General features: G+C 40.8%; 1 pseudogene; it reads left to right on the top strand.

Moving 5' to 3' along the window:
- The first annotated feature begins 7,981 nt into the window (after window positions 1–7,981).
- LOC147419105 (uncharacterized) lies at window positions 7,982–17,479 on the top strand (annotated as a pseudogene).
- The last annotated feature ends 164 nt before the right edge of the window (window positions 17,480–17,643 follow it).

The raw sequence follows: 17,643 nt of genomic DNA on the forward strand, positions 1-17,643 counted from the left end.
ATTGTTCCATTTGCTCAAAGTCTTCTCCCACAATTCTTGATTACTGATATCTCTGACTGAAGCCCACAATTCTGTATTGAGGGCAAGATATTGAATCTAAATGGCACCTACAAGGTTGGCCTTGACCAACTGAAATACAATCGTTACTTATTAAATATCCTTGGTATTTGGTTTGTTCCACCTCCTCAAGAGTCATCATAACAAAGTTGTTGTTATAACAATTCCTTGAAGGTCGACTTGGTTGATGAAGAGTGCACCGACACTACTACGGTGGTGGTCAATGATCCATACATAGAGCCCTACGTCGACAAGCTCCACCTACGTGACTTTGTTCACATTGATAGCCCAGTTGTCACGCGCAAAAATAGGGCAAATGGGGGGTTAGCACTGTATTCTTTGTACATTAATGCTACAACTACTGTAAGCCCAGGAGAACATTTCCCAGTGTCTGACCTTCACCCCTGATTGTAACATACGTGCATTTCTTGATGACGTAAGTGCACATCAATCTTCAAGTGGACATTCTCAATTGAGCACACTTGCTTTTGTTATTTCACAAAAGCACAACTCATAGTCAAGATTTGTGGATCTATTGGTGACCTTTTGATTGCAGATGGTCCTCTCCCATCAAATAGGGCATTTGTAATAATTCACGTATCTTGCTTATTGTTTTCTAATCCTTTATTATAGATTTGAAATCTTCCATGATTCATTCGTGCTCTTTTTTATTTAGTTTCCATATTGAATCTTCTCTTGTAGCTGAGTTTTGTGAACTCTCGCAAAGATGACTGCCAACAATTGCTTCAAGAGATGGTTGTTGATGGCCCTATAATGTGTGTTGCAAGAAACATTGGTGCATTCCTTGGCAAACCCAACACCTTGTCGATATTGATGCTACAATTCTAGTGCTAGTTTGTAGTGCGCACCTCAGAAAGGAGCTTGCTACTGTGTTTCAAGTTCAAACCAAAAATTTGGGCTACAACCATGAGGTGTCCTCACATAAGATAAAGTGATATATTACAAGTGACTTCTCCCATTTTCTTACATGGTTACCTTGTGCAGGTTGTTGGCACACTTTGGTTCTTCAACTTCAATAGTGTGCTATTGGAGAAGCATTGTTGAAATTGTAAATCCGCAAAAGTGTATAGACTTAGGCAAGCACCTTATTGTGGATCTTGCAATAACAACACCACAATAATCACAACACCAAAGTTGGAAGCACGTATTGAAACAAAAGACAAAAAGCTTCTTGATGTGCAGGTCATTGGTGCAGCAATGGATTTAGTCCTTGCATTGGATTAAACCTTCAACCAAATTTACATTGAGTCTGTTTCTGAGGCAAGAGATACCTTTGCAACAAACTCACGGTTTGGCCGCTTCAAAATCAATGCGAGTGGCCACGTAGTGGCGTATCAAGCTGAACCTTAGTGTTATGAATGTTCACCTATCATTATTAGTTGTTCTTAAGTTTGCCTGCTTGTTCCAACTACATCCTCAGATGAAAGCGACACTTCCATCCTCTACTTCTTTGTAACATTCTTTTGCACGCTTTTGGTTGTGATTCTAAGTATTGTCCACTTCCTCCCTGCATTGAGAATTCAAAAGATTTCTCTATTTCTCTTCTCTCTCTCTCTCTCTCTCTCTCTCTCTCTCTCTCTCTCAATTACATGCAAAACAATGGACACTCCCTCTCTTCCTCTCTCTATACCATTCTTTATGTGTGTTGTTCAATGTTGTCACCTATATTTGCATTAATAATTTGACTAGTTTGTTCCTCTCCCTCCCTCTCTCTCTCTCTCTCTCTCTCTCTCTCTCTCTCTCTCTCTCTCTCTCTCTCTCACACACACACACACACACACACACACACACACATACACAAATACACACATCCATACATGCATACATATGTGTGCACACACATACACATAGAAACAAACAAACACACACATAATTTTTGATAGCCATATGTGGGTACATACTGGTGGGTTCATGGTTTTATTGCGCGGAATATTTGTAGATCCCGATTGAAGCCTCGGCTAACCCATGTGTGGGCGCCAGCCACAAACACTCCCCAAAACTCTTAAATGGAATCGAACTCAGATGGACGCCCACATAACTCCAATCAGATAAAAAACACTCCGTCCGCGGCATATAAAAAAACACTTCTGCATCAACTTGTGCACGTAGCACTTAATCCCAACCCGCCCTTTCTTCAATGTCTTTCTGCACCAGCTTGTGCGCGCAACACTTAATCCTAGCCCGCCCTTTCTTCGATTTCTTTCTGCCTCACTTGACGTGTCTGCCTTCGCTCGGATAAAATGTTTTTTTTAATAATTTTTTTCCCAACACTTTTGTCGGCATCTACTCAAGATTCGCCTTAATTCAGATTTTTCTAAAATCGTAAGGACATAATTATTTGAGTATTCCAAAAGAGATAGACGTTGACATGATATTTATGCAGACACATCTTTTTAATCAGCAATTGTTTACAACACTCCACAGTATATTGCAAACAAACTTAAGTTTTGAATCATTTAGGCTTATCATGTCACAATTCCTGTTTCAAAACTATTTAACGAATTTTGTCACGCACTCTTCAGCTTCATTGTTCTTTGGATCACAATTGGAGTCATCAAGTGAAAGAGCTGCACAGTTGAATGCTTTTTACAAAACTTGCAAAACATCAATGAGTCTCATAATGGAAGTCATCAATATTTTTGCTCACAAATTTAAAAAAAACACTTGTCGTAATCCTTCATAATGTTACAAGTGGACAAAACAAACAACAAGTAGTCGGGAAATCAATTCAACAATTTAAAAAAGGACTTCTAATTACAGATGCATCTATTATGGGCTTAATCCATCATGCTTTCACAACTTCGCAGTCACATTGTAAGCTTGTCCATTGGACAATCAAAGAGTGTGATGCATTAACCCACTTGTGGAGAGAGAACATGGATAAACCAGCTACTCAAATCGCGAATTGATTTATTGAAAAGCAACCACTTTGTGTCCATGCAGTGACTCTGCAATTACAACAAGCGACTAAGACATACAAAGTTGACAAAGACTGTCTCATTGAAGCAACATCCTTTCATTCATCCACAACAAAGATCCAAGATTGTAAACAAATTTCTCAAGAGGTTGAATGACCCACCTACATATCCATGTGAAAAATGTGGCCGATTGTTTTTCCACTCACAAGTCACACAATTCTCTCCTCCAATGTGCTTACATAGTGGAGGTAGGAAGCGAAAAAGATGTTTCTCTCTATTCTGTTGCCGTGCATGCAAGCGCAAAACAAACAAATCCAAGGTACCGTTTGAGAGCTTGCATAGATTAGGCTTTAACTAGCCTCTGATACCAATCATGCAACTTAACAATATCAAAGCGCGCCTGGTCTCTATTCGCATACCATTTGCAAAGATTCGAGAACTAACTTATGATGGCCAATATGGTTTGCAAGGGAGTGTGGTTTATGTTCTTGCAAATATCGAAAAAACACAACAAGTTCTTCCTCTCTTTATCCAGGATGAGGCTTCAGTCTTTGTAGGCCTCAAACGCAAGCTTGAGTACACACATTGCTACTTATCGGGGCTTGTTAGACCGTTATTGACACTGAAGGCCACACATGTTGTTCTTAATAGCTCTCTATATAAAAAGGAAAACTTAACCATAAATGATAAATGGCTTGCACACTTTCGAGAAATCTCACACTCATCACTTTCGTGGGCACAAGCACATATGAGATGGAGGACGAGGAAAGTATTGACACTGATGTTCTGCTACACAGCATCACTATTGCTGAGCAAGTTGTTAATTATACCGATAAAATTTTGCATGTCGCACCATCAGAGGGGAACACTCCACTTGGTTTATTTGTTGATGAGTTTTGTGAGGAGCTTAGTTTTCCTACGATTTGGAAAGCCTAGAAAATACCACCAACACGTATCAAAAAATTACCCAATAGTAGCCAAATGGGAGCTAATGCACAAATTTTAAATCAGTGAAATCATGACATAGAAAATACTATCCTCCATTTGGATACGCCTTTTGCAAAGCAAAAGTTAAGGGAGCAACCTTGTGTGCTGGAGAGGTTTGTCAAGACACGAACATGGAGAAGGTAGTCTCATCACAACTAGGTTATAGAGACTTCGAAGCGCTTCGTACCTCCCCGGATAATAAAGAAAAATATTAAAAAAAAAGTTTTTGGTATGATTCGACAACAAGGTAGTTAAATACCTAGTGTTCGGTACGTAAGGTACGTAGTACATAATGGATTAAGTTTTTAGGTACGTAAAAATTTGTCCTTTTTTTAACAAAGCGTAAAACAGGGGGAACTTCATACATTTACTTATGCATTCACCAAGACTTCAAATAAAGACTAGCAAATCAACACTACACCGTTACAAATGACAAAAACTAAAGTCCACGACTCTAACCGACGACTCTAACCGAACAATGAAAACGCAAAGCTGAGATTAGCTAACCATTGATCAATTACAAACAAATAGTATCAGATGTTTGCTGCCATGGTCACAAAACTAAGAGCATCAAAATAAATACATAGTGAATCATGAAAATGATAAATCCAAGACTGAAGTCTGAAGTCCTAACTCCAATAACTAGTAAGCACTAAAAACCGCACACTCAGCACTGCACTCAAAAGCAATCATCATCATCAGAGGACGATGAAGATGATGAGGAGGACATCTCTGCCTCTGTGAGGACATTGCCCTCATCATCATACTCTAGCCCTGTAAATCTTGGGTCCCCTGGTGTGTTTGCATCATCCTCATGTGGATCACCTTGCTCTGAAGTCTGGAGGAGACGAACAGTCGGGTTCACTCGAACTCGAGGTCTGCGTACTGGAAGCTTCCCAATCCGAATGCTCTCTCTCCGTGCGATGTCAGGATCTGCAGCCTCCTACTGGAGAGGGATGCTCAAGGCCCGAGCGCGTGACTTGGTGACTCGCCTATCCACACTCTCCAACTCTCTGTGAAGATCTCGTAGTATCTCCTTCTGCTCGTCTCTGATACGAGTATCTATCTCCTCTACTGTAGGGTCTGGAACCATCTTCACCTCCGTAGAATCCACCTGCACCAACATTGATAAAAATCCATAAAGATTTAAAGATACTTCAAGTCGTTCAAACTAGTCTATATACAAGCCTTTAGCGGACTGAAGCATGGAACAAAGTTCAAACCTGCTTGGGATTTTCCAAAGCATGGAAAGAGCGCACTAGCCTCATGTTCGCTCGATAGTACACCAACTTCTCTAGCTGGGTCGTGCTCAATTTGTTCCTGATCTTCGTGTGCACCAAGGAATATGCACTCCAATTGCTCTCACAAGCGCCAGCTGAACAATTATGATGGCAATGTAGTAATGTACACAAGGTGCAAATCTTTGGAGAACAAAAGTGCACAAGGTCAACATTTTAGGCACAACTCACAAACATGTTACAACTTTACCTCAGAGAGAATACGTAGAGCTGGCTTGCAAATTTGTGGAAAACCTGAACTTCCATAGTTCTGACACCAACTTAGGGGAAGCTTGGTAGCCTCGGGTCTCACTGCAACACTCCTCATGAAAGTAGGACCCAAGTTGTTCATGAAGCTTGACATCTCACCATCTATGAAGTTGCTCATCCTCGCTAAACATGAGATTGAGGTACTCCGAATGAAGGATCGGCAAGGCCATGTTTCCAAAAAACTCGGGCTTCTTGTAGAAGGGATGGAGTATAGCCGCCATCCCATGAATGGGACGACGCATATACTACCATTGACTATCTACAATAGCCAGAATTTCGTTCCGTCTGCAAGTTCAAAAAGAACATTCATTGAATCTGAGATTGGCAGATTGCCTAGCATTCTATTTCAGAAAAAGCAAGGTAAGCAACCTAATGAACCAATGATTCTTACCGCTCTAGAGGTAGTGTTCTGCTACTCCCAACGTGTCCTCTCATCTGCATGAAAAGGTGAAATACTAGAGCAAGGGTAGATCCCTCCATATCTGTCAGGCGCAAGATAACAAAGAGTGGTTGAAGAGCCACGGCAAAGTTATGCACCTCTGTCCAGAAAGCTTCATCTAGAACCTTCCTCTGAATGGCCTTGGTAAGCTCCTGTCCTGCATGGCGCATTAGGCACCACGTTGGATCCACAACAGTTTGCAAAAGTGGGTCCCTCAGCCTGTACAATCTTTGCAGAACAAGGCACATGTATGCAAACCTGGTCTTCGAGGGCGCACCATATCCAATGCGTTGTGGCTCCTGAAGATCGCTAGATCTTGGTGCTTCTTGCGGAAAAAAGTGCTAACCCTCGTTGCCTCAGACACAATAGGCTGAATCCATGGCAATTTTCCTATGTCCTCCATGAGTAAGTCTAGGCAATGGGGCGGCAAATGGAGTCCACACAATGCAAGGGAAATCCCTCTCTACCATATCACCCATGGCCTTGCAATTGCTAGCATTGTCGATAACAACGTGCAAGTAGCCAAACAATGTACATTGAAATAGTAGAGGTAGAACAAAAAACACAAGGAGAAGAGATGCCAGCAGCAAGATGGGGAGATTGAATTTACCTGCACTATATTCTCCTTTACCACCTCAAGAATGTCCTAACGAATATGTTTGTAGATGAACTCTGCAGTGATCTTCTCACCTGCCTTTCCGACATCCACGGCTCTCAAAAAGTACGTACCAAGGCAAGATGAGACTAGATTTTGATGATGTGGCATCTACGTATTCACTCCATCCTTCAGAAATGATAGAACACCCAAAAGTCTGCCACCCAGCTTTTACTGGAGTGACTGCTCTGTCAATGATCGCTTTCTGCTCATCTAGCATATTTGTACGCATCTTGTTGTAATCCAAGCCAGTCCACGACTCTGTGGGGCCAACCTGAGAAATGGCTCTGACCATCCTCTTCCATTGATCTGCTCGAAGCACATTGAATGCAATATTGCACTCTACAAGAGTGCGACCAATCTCCATCTCTGCTATCTTTTGTCTCTCTTTCACCCAAGACTGAGAGTTTACACGTGAAGGCAACGTGGTCTGCCTCGGTGCATTGGTGGGAGCTGTAGACCGTACATCCCCAATGTCATCCTCATCATGCCCTGCTGTAGGAGCTCTTTTCCTACTATTGTCGACACTAGAGGGCACACTAGTCTGAGAGCCAGAACCCATCCCTCCATCTCTTATATTGTCACCAAGGTCCTCAAGTAATGCATCCTGCAAGGCATCCTGTGAAATCAAAGACCCCCTCGAAGGTGCACTCGATGCTGAGGAGAAATGCTCTCAAATTAGGTTTTCCTTGATTAGAGGTGGAATCTTCTCACATCCATCGCAATGATTTGTAGTACCTATCCCTATAAGATGCTTGAGAACACGAGTAATAGTACTTGTCTTGCTTTCCCCACAGTATTTGCACTGCCACTGACGAGTACCCGACCCTTGCTAACCCGGCGTAGTAACTATTTGGATCACGTGGGTGTGCGTGTCCCACACTGGGTTGGGTTTGCGAGGCATCTTACTAATCACCTGCAAAGAGAGGAGCACTCACTGGTCAACTGCACCTTGCACAATGCCTGCAGGTTCTAACCAGAAGCACTCAATAATCAGCCGTAGAAGACGTTTTGCGTTAAAAGTCCCCAGTGCCTGAAATAGGGCTTAAATTTCTTTTATAAGAAAAACATGTATACACTACCTATCCGTACGTATCGTATGGTACGGTACAGTTGTACGGTACGGATATGATCCATACGTACGTACGGATGCAACCTTGTTCGACAACTAGGGCCACCAACTTTCTTTGTGACATTCTCTTCAGCTGAAAAACGTTGTAAAAACCTTGTTGATGCCTTACAACAAATAGTCCCACTTAAACAAGATAGCAATGAAAGTGATAGCTCCTTCCATAAACATTTGATACTAGCATATCCAATAACAACAGCTCGCTTCTATATTAACTGCTTCACAGCCATGAAAAGAATACTGCTTAACAATAGCACAATATGTGGAAAAATTCTTGATTATGTCTTCGTGAAAGAGTTCCAGAGCCGTGGCAGTCAGCATGATCATGGTCTTTTATGGGTTGAACAAGCTCCTTTATCTGATCATGACACAAATGATACTATTACAACATTTGTGGACAAGTACATAAGTACACACGTAGACATTCTTAATGACTTACACATCAATATGCGCTCTAAAAACCCTTTCCACTTGCAATATTTCAAGTACCTCTCTATGACAAATGAAGACTTCCATGTAGGCATTGAAATATTAAATGACCAACAACGACACATATTTGATGACAAAATGCTGAAAAAACGAATTCAACCCAACAAACAAATACACCTCTTTCTCACAGGAGGTGCGGGAACAGGAAAAACATTCACATTGCTATTGTTAGTAGAAGGATTACAAAGATTTTACAATCATAAAATCCCACCAAATCCATAATCTCCAACGACATTGCTAATGGCATACACAGGAAAGGCAACTTTTAGTATTGGTGGCACCACAATCCACTCTACGGTTCACTTACCTCTAATTACTTCTACACAAACAAGCTTGACTGTCGAAAAGTTGGATGCACTTTCTCTCCTATATAAAAACTTAAGAATTATAGTTTTTGATGAGGTGTCTTTGATAGGTTCAAGCGTGTTCTCCGTGGCCGAATCTCGTTTCCGTGCGATCAAGCGCGTCCACAATAAACCATTCGGTGGGTTGGATGTCATTCTGTGTGGTGATTTGTGTCAGGCAAGCCCCATTAAGGATAGCTGGATCTTCGCAAAAAAACATGCACTTTTAGAAGCAATTTCTCCATCATATTGGCACACTCATCTACAATGCTACAAACTTACACTAACAATGCAGCAAAATGATCAAATATTCATAGATATCCTTAATAGACTTCGAGTTGCACAACATACTTTTGAGGATTTTGTATACCTTAACAACAATTACTATAGACCTGTTCTAATTCTCCATTAAGCTTCTCATCTATTTTACTTCAACAAAGAAAAGGACACTCATAATCTTAATGTTTTTTATCAAATGGAGGGAACACCCCAAACTTTCATCGCTATTGATAAAAGAAATAACCCATGCAACAAAACAATTAGCATTCCTTCAGATCCCAAATTGGCTGGAGGATTTCATTCCACACTGAGCCTAAAAACAGGCATTGTTGTCGATCTATCTGCAGGAAACTTGGATATTCTTGATGGATTGGTTAATGGAGCAGAAGGGGAGTACAAAAACAAGCAAAAAAACAATAATCTATGTTCATTTCTCTAACCCTATCATTGGAAAGAAATACAACCATTAACAAAGAATGGACTCCAATAGAACGTGTCGTTTGTGAATTACAAGTTGGGAAAAACTACTTAAACGTCATCTCGAGATCTCAATCCCCATTGCAAGCAGCTAGTGCTCGAACAATTCATCATTCCCAGGGTCTTACGTTGCAAATACTGTCCTTCAATCCTGAAAACATAAGAACACATGGTCTTACATACACAACATTATCATGTGTTCAAGACCCAACTAATCTATACCTGCTCAAAAGATTAGGTACTAGACTGTACTAGAAGAATTGCATCGCCTAAAAGTGGAAGCTAAATGGATCTCCACCCAAAAGTCATTACAACCTTACTCAAACACACATATCATCATTCAATCTCTAAATGCTGTGTCTTTCAATAAACACATAAGAAAGATTACAACAAGTTCCATGCTAATGACATCACATGTACTTTGTTTGCAAGAGACAAGACTAACAAAAGCAATACCTTATGCAATACCATGCTTTCTACAACACCAATTTAATGCAAAAGTAAGTGTCTCCATTCTCCACCAAGAAAAACTTATCCACTTTGACCATGGGAATATCTGTCGTCCAGGAATTGAGATGTTGCATACAACGATCAAGTTCACAAACAGCAAAATCATCAAAATAGTTTCCCTTTACAATTCACCTTCAACACTACTACCAAATTTAATAGATGCATTAAAATTGTTGCTTGAACAACACGCTACAGAAATTCCAATCATTATCTTGGGTGACTTCAACATTGACATTAAAGTTCCTAATACTTACTACAACCACCTTTCCTCTTTCCTAAACAAATATAATATTAGACAATTGATAACAGATGTTACAATTATCTATGGATCTTCTTTAGACCATATTTAGGCTAGCTCAACAATCTCCAACTATAAATCAAGATCCAACTTCATGTATTGGTCTGATCACTCCGCAACATACATTATGCTACCTTGTGACCACCCTTAACATTGCCACTCCCCATTCATTTGTCCTGCTCTGCAGGCCTCCATGATCTTTCACCTTGTTAATCTATAACTTCATAATATCTTGATATCCATATCAAGACATGTGCATTTATTGAAATGGCTTCATACTTATGGAATTGAGATGACCATTACATAACATTATAGATTGTTTACTACGCTATCAAATCCATATTTTAGCAATATAACTTCGATTGCTACATATCACGTGGAAAGCTTAAATCATTTTTATGCAGTGTATTTTAGTAATCATTTAATACTTTATTGGTTGAAAAAAAAGCCTGGTTTTGAAGAGGTGAAAATCCATCAACATATAGTTCACTCTTACATTTTGGTTTTATCATGCCTACACTTTGAAAATATAATGCAGTGCTTTAATGCTTTCAAATCCTAAGAATAATTGTTTTAGAGTTTTGTAAGCAAGCAGCTACAAACCAAGGTTTTCCTGAGATTGCCCGAGAGCCAATCCCATTGATCCCTTGAAGCTTTGGCATACTTCAGGACTCGATTGAACCTGAATGTTCGGATCTCAGTCTTGCAAACTTGAGGGAAAGACTTGACGTAGGTAACTCGTGGAGAAGAAGATGGCCGATCCGCTTCTGTCTTTGCTAGCCTGCTTAAAGCTTGTCTTGAATTGATCCTGAGTGCTCACATTTGTATGTTCTGCTCTTGAAGAACTTTGACTTGTTCTTCGCAAACCTGTCTTCGTTGGCCACCGCAAACAAACCTGAGAATCACTCATCTTGGGTCTTCCTATTTTCCCTTGCTTGGATCCGCTGCGATCCTGATAAAGGGTTATGTGCGGTTCAAGAAAAGGATGTAGTTGGGGGACTCCTCTCTTGAGCCCGATGTGGTTTCACCACACACCTTTTGTACCTGTAATGGCCCCTGTGTGAGCCGGATGTAGGCATATCTGTTGTCTTTACCTTGGATGGGCTCCTGTTGGAGCCTAGATAAAGGTATCTTTGCTTGAGGGGTCGTTGGCTCTTCGTCACAGGGTCTCATCGACGAGTATCGGCTCGGTGCTACACGCGGACGGGTTGTCTGTTTTGGACATTTAGATACTCCACGCGGAGATCTCGACTTCCTCTTCAAGATCATCCATGCACATGCATGAACGCGCGTTTGAGGTGCTCCTCGTTCGCGACCGACGAATGTCGGCAAATTCGGCCCTGCCTGGTCCGAAGCGGTCGAGCCATTTTCGGAGATTTTTCAAGTTTGCCCAAATTGGCCTGAGAGAGTTCCAGAGGGACCTTTTAAACATGTGCTCAAGGCCCAAAATAGCCTTGTTCACTCAACATGATCGTAATGACACTTCCGCACTCAATCTAAACTTCAAACGTGCGGTGCCAAGACGGCCCTTGTGTGCATCAAGCTATACGTGATCTCGGGCCGTTTTTTGGACGAGCCCATTATGAGCCGCCAAAGGGGACTCAGGTCGACTAGACACGAGCCTCCCAGCTTGCGTGCTCTAAGTTGCGGACCCTTGACCTCTTGGTGAAGTTGTCACCTTGAGTGTCCCGGGCACACCCATAACACTTGCTCTCATTTTTTTTTAGTACTATAGTATATTTTTGGTACATTAGTTAGTCCTTGCACGTTAATCAATACTTTAAGAAGGCAAACATACACATTTGAAGCCCTTATATTGAAAGGACCCCTTTATCGACCAAACAAAGTGATTACTAAAATTAAAAGGTATTACTAAAGGCTTCAAAAAAATTAAAAGGTATTCCTATTTTTTTTCCTGATTCAAAGATTCTCTCAACAACAACAAAAACGATATGTTTGTCTATAGCACATAGCAATGGGCAATGTCGAAGCACGTAGATTTGCAATAGGATTAGCTAGGAAGGATAAATACAACATTGCGAGAGAGAGAGAGAGAGAGAGAGAGAGAGAGAGAGAGAGCAATTTAAAGAGAAGAAAACGCTAAAGCGAAAATAGAAGAGAAGAGAAACACCTCTTATATGGACACAAAAGGTCTTTTGGCTTTCCACCTTCATCCGTCTATTGACTTTTCACCTTTATCTATCTTTTGATTTTCCACCTTCATCTGTCTTTTCATTTCCTAAACTCACCCTTCACTTATGCACTTAATATGTTTTGAAAGAATTGTTAATTTTTTGAGATTGGGGAGACCTAATCGACCAAACAAAGTGAGAATGTTATTCTATTCTCGGGAGGACTTCTCATATGAGAGAGAGAGAGAGAGAGAGAGAGAGAGAAAGAGATGTGCTTATTAACCACAAGTCCACAATAGAAACCCAATAATCTATATTTATCAATATCTATAAATAATGACTTTTAAAATATTTTGTAAATTTGGAGCCCCAATCACAAGGTGCCTCTAGATGAACCGGTTTTGGTTTAAAATGTAAAGCCTTGCCCATGTCAGCCAAAAACCACAGCTTCAAATGGAAAGTCAAATATATGAAGCTTGTTTTAGAAAGCATTTTTTTTTTTGTAAACAGGGCTAGAAAAATACATTTTCCCTAACTAGTGAAAATAGGCCTTAAGGTCAAAATTTGAAGTTGTTGCCCGCAATCACACTAGGGTAAAACCCCCAGATTAAAGACATCTAAGCTCGCTCCGGGTGCGTTTTTGCTTGCTGCTCGCTTTCATGATTTGGGTGACAAAAAATGCAACTGGGGTGAAGGGAAATTTGCAGCAAAAGCATTGGATGCAATGGAGTCTCTGACAGAGAGTACGCCACGATTCGATAAAATCCTGTGTAAAAGAAATGGGGGCTAGTAGTGAGACGACAAGAGGGGTATTCAAGGACAGGGCCACTAAGGATTGAACGTTGGTTGTGGCCAATAAGAACTTCACGGACTTCCTCATAGCCGTGCTGGCTCCTACCCTTGTCACTATATGGCATGGCTCCAGCCAGGGGGATCTATGGTGGGAAAGGGAAGAGGGAATTGCAATGCAATCCTAGCCGTCCGGCGAATCGGTGAACTAGGGATGAACTACGCGTGAACTAGGATATTGTGAACTAGGGGTAAATTGGGGTGGGAAATCGAATTGCACGTCTTTTTAGGAATATTCTTGATCAATGATTGGAGGTGAACTTGGGATAAACTAGGCCTGAAAAGTAGATTTGCACATAATCCAAGGACAGTTAAGGGCCAGTCATTATTACTTTGAGAAGGCACATTTTAAAAAGCCAAACCTTCACATAGGGGGACTCTAATGTGCACGTATAGTGAGGAGAGAAAGCTTTGAAATTAGTGAACTAACAGTAAACTAGGGTGAACTAGAGGTAAACTAAGGGTTTTTGACTTTACCATAGTGAACTAGGGGTGAACTAAGGGTAAACTAGTGTTGAACTTGGGGTGGCCTGTGAATGTGGGTTCATAGGGGTGAAGTAAGGATGAACTAAGAGTGAACTAGAAGTAAACTAAACTCAGCTTCCTTCAATAAGGAATCACTTGAAGACCATGCAGGCAACGAGATCATATCGGACCTAGAATGGGAGAGTGACTCAAGCAGTAGCAACACATGTGATCAAGCTAGTGACTCTCCGAGCTCCTTTGAAGGTGATGAAGTCATATCGCGGAGGACACAAACAAGGTTACCTTCCTTCCATCCACTAGCATATGTTTCTCCTATTTTCTATTCTTTTGAAAGGAGTACTTATGAGTTGATGAAGAATGTGATTAGGGATGACACTCTAATCACCTTGGAAGCCCTTAAAGCTTGTGATACTAGAGGGGTGCTAGATTTGGGTAGATGGAGAAAAATGAAGGAAGGTTTGTGCTTGGGACAACCTGAAGATGGCATGAGTTATCTTTGTTTACCCTCATCATCTTCAAAGCTCAAGATATCTTATCTCGAAGAATGGGGGAACATTGTCCAAGGTTGCCACACAAAGGGACATGAACAAAATCACTTGGGGATAGAAGATATCGTTAAAACGATCAAGCTAGAGTGGTGTGTGGACATTAGAAGACATAGGATTCCACTTGACTATGTGAAGGACCTTCTCAGTGCTTGTGAGTGTAAGAGATGGAAGGAATACTTAGAGGCATGTAGTAGTGCCAAAAGAAAGCATACATATGTGTGTCTTCCGCATCACAAAAGTGTAGATGTATCAGAAGTAAAAGCAGCTTTGGTGGATATTATGGTTGAGCATAAAGTGAGGCTTGTTATGGTCCGTTCCAGTAAGAGCCATGGTATCTCTAAAACCAGTGTCGATTACATTTGTCATAGAGGTGGACAACCCCAGAATAAAGGTACCAAAAAGAGGCTTAGAAAAACAAAGAAGTGTGGATGCCCTTTTAAAGTCAAAGTAGAATATCTTGATGGTAACAAAAAGGCCTCCATTTTGTTTTTTCCTCTTCATGAAGGACATACCCATGGCAACCGTGAGGATTTATACCACTTACCTATCCATCCAAATGTGACTGAGTGTTCTTTATGGAAGATCTATTTGATGTTGGCAATGCATGAAGTGTTGCAAAGATGTCCTTATCAAAAGAGCAATTACATTATGAACGGTCTTCTTGCGTTGATCAAGTGACTTTCAGATTCTTTATGATACAAAGGGAAGTTTCAATGATGTCATTTCAAATACGAAATCAAGGTATTTACTGGGCTATCTCTTTGACTCAAGTACACATTGTAATTTCTCGTGGTGAAACTAATGCATTTTAGGTATACTTCTCATTTTGTGCTCCAAGGAAAACTTTCTAGGGATGATTGGACATGTATGTTGACCGAGGCTACAATGCTAAAGAAGCAGGGAAAGGTATCCATAATATTTTGATTCATTTGGGAGAGTTGTAGTGACCAAAAGTTGTTTGAGCATAGTGCCTATTGAAGTTTTTTTTGTGAAAACATGCAGGTGTGCTACTACCAACCTTACAATCCTCATGCAACAAATGACAGTGAAAATCCCTTTATTCTTATCCCAATGGATGTTGGCTATGTGATTCTCTCGGCATAACTCATGGGCTATTGACATAACTTTTAAGATGAATGCATATGGGCTAACACTATATGCCACTGTCTTGCCAAACCAACATGGTCTGGGTATTCCAATTTGGTTTATGATGTGCTCTAATGACCCAGGCTCATACCATGAGAGGATAGCACTAGAGATAACATTATCTACAATCCTATCTAGAATGGGGAATGTTAGACCTACCACCCTTGTCATTGACAAATCTGCTTTAGAGCTTGACGCATTCTCAAAGGTCATCAATGGAGACAAATGTTGTTGGCATTCTTATGAAACGGGACCCTGAGAGCAACGTTTTTGCCACATTATTGTGTGTTGGTTCCACACAAAGAAAGCATGGGTGGAAAATCTTCTTCCAAAGGTTTGTAGACTCTTCTTTGTGAATGCAATGAATGTGTGGGTCTCCGTGCACCTTCATAACCAATAGTTCTTTTATATGTAGGTACCCAACGAGCTCCAAGATCATCTTTATTCATCAATGACAACACTTATGCATGCCTTCGACGAGGTAGAATTTGAGAATCACTACCAAGCACTTCTTCAACACTATGCAGATCATGTTAATGTACAGAGGTATGTGACAAATGGTTGGTGTGGACGTGACTACCCATGGCACAGAAGATGGCCCAAGTTTGGTTGTTTATTCAACTATGGAAATGTTGACACTACCAACTTAGTGGAGAGACTATGGCAATACATAAGTATACCTTATTAGATGTGTGGATCAATAGATCTATTGTGGATCTCTTGCATGCTATTGTGGGTGATTCAACAATTGGCACTAGAATGGGTGGTACTTTATTGGAGTTCTTCAAACAAAAACAAGAAATAGGTAAGACAAGCCCTCATGGATTCATTTCTCTCTTTGTTATGAAAGAGGGATCTTAAACTTGATTTGGTATTGTTACTCTAGTTGACTCGGGCTGCTACAACATCCGGGGCTCTTCAAAGCAACACACTACGTGATTAAAATACTACAACTGTACGAGGGCAATCCTTCTACCTTGGAAATTGTGAATGAGATGACACTATTATTCAAGATTTGAAGTATTTCTAATCCAAGCCACTGGCATCATGTGAGCATGCAATGCAACTACTGTGATTGCCCAAATTGGGCAAGCGGGTGTAAACACCTATATGCACTTCACTTAATCATAAAGAAGTACTTTCCACACTTGCATCCCTTCATTCCAATTGTGGATAATGAGCATGCTGTGATAAAGATCTCCAGAACATAGAAGATATCAATGAATATTTCATGGACAACTCAATTGAGGATGGGGCTGATGTTAATGAGGTCTTGAAATGTGTAAGCAAGGTCAGAAGCATACTTACAAGGATTGAAGAAGGCTTGAAGGACAATGATCCGGCTCAAAAAGCAGTCTTGTTACGTGAACTCAACATTTGCGAGGATACCTTACTAAAGACCTCGTCACCGAAGGCGATTGAGATGCCTATGAGAGGAAGTATACGGCAAATACAAGCACATGTGACTCAAACAAGACTTGGTCAAGGGAAGAGTCCACAAGAAGTGGAGCCAAATATAGAGGTTTATGAAGCAGGGACATCCCAACCAACAAAGTGAGCTCACGTAACTGGTATATTGCGAAGGAAACATCAACGTGGCAGGTCTCAAGTTCGATTCCATGAGACACCACAAATTTGGTGTCCACATTGTTGCACCAAAACATTCATGGTTGACCCTAGGGTTACCATTACATGTTCCACTTGCCATGCATTATTGCCTTTATTGTCACAACATACCCTTCCGGATGGAGAAACCTACCTAATAGATAAACATGTGAGAATATATGATATCCCAACAAATGTAGTATGCAAGATTATTTCTTGTACATCGAGAGAAACCCAAACAGATGAGAGAGACTTCACAATGGATCAAGACAATGGTGAAGTTCTCCTAATGTGTTTGCATCCCAATGGAGGCTTGTGCTCGTATGATGGATCCATTTTGGTCATGTATATTTGGTTTAAACAAGGTTTATGTCTATTTTGCTTCTAGTTACACTTGTCTTGATACTCTTGCACTCAATATATGAATTTACATTTGGTTTTCAATATGGTATGCTCTAGGAAATTTTGCGGTGCTCACAACAAATCAACCCCTGGTTCACCCCGAGTTCACCCTTAGTTCACTACCAGTTCACCCTAAGTTCACTTTTGGGTCACCACTGTAGGCCATAACCCATTTTCACCCCCAGTTCACCCTTAGTTCACTTTTAGTTCACCCTCAGATCACCCCTAGTTCACTCTTAGTTCACCATTGTTAGGCCAAAACTAATGCTCATCCCTAGTTCACCTTTAGTTCACCACTGTAGGGCCAAACCTCATGCTCTCGGGA

Source organism: Adiantum capillus-veneris, chromosome 29, assembly GCF_014529385.1.
Source record: "Adiantum capillus-veneris isolate H3 chromosome 29, ASM1452938v2, whole genome shotgun sequence".
Lineage (NCBI taxonomy): Eukaryota > Viridiplantae > Streptophyta > Polypodiopsida > Polypodiales > Pteridaceae > Adiantum > Adiantum capillus-veneris.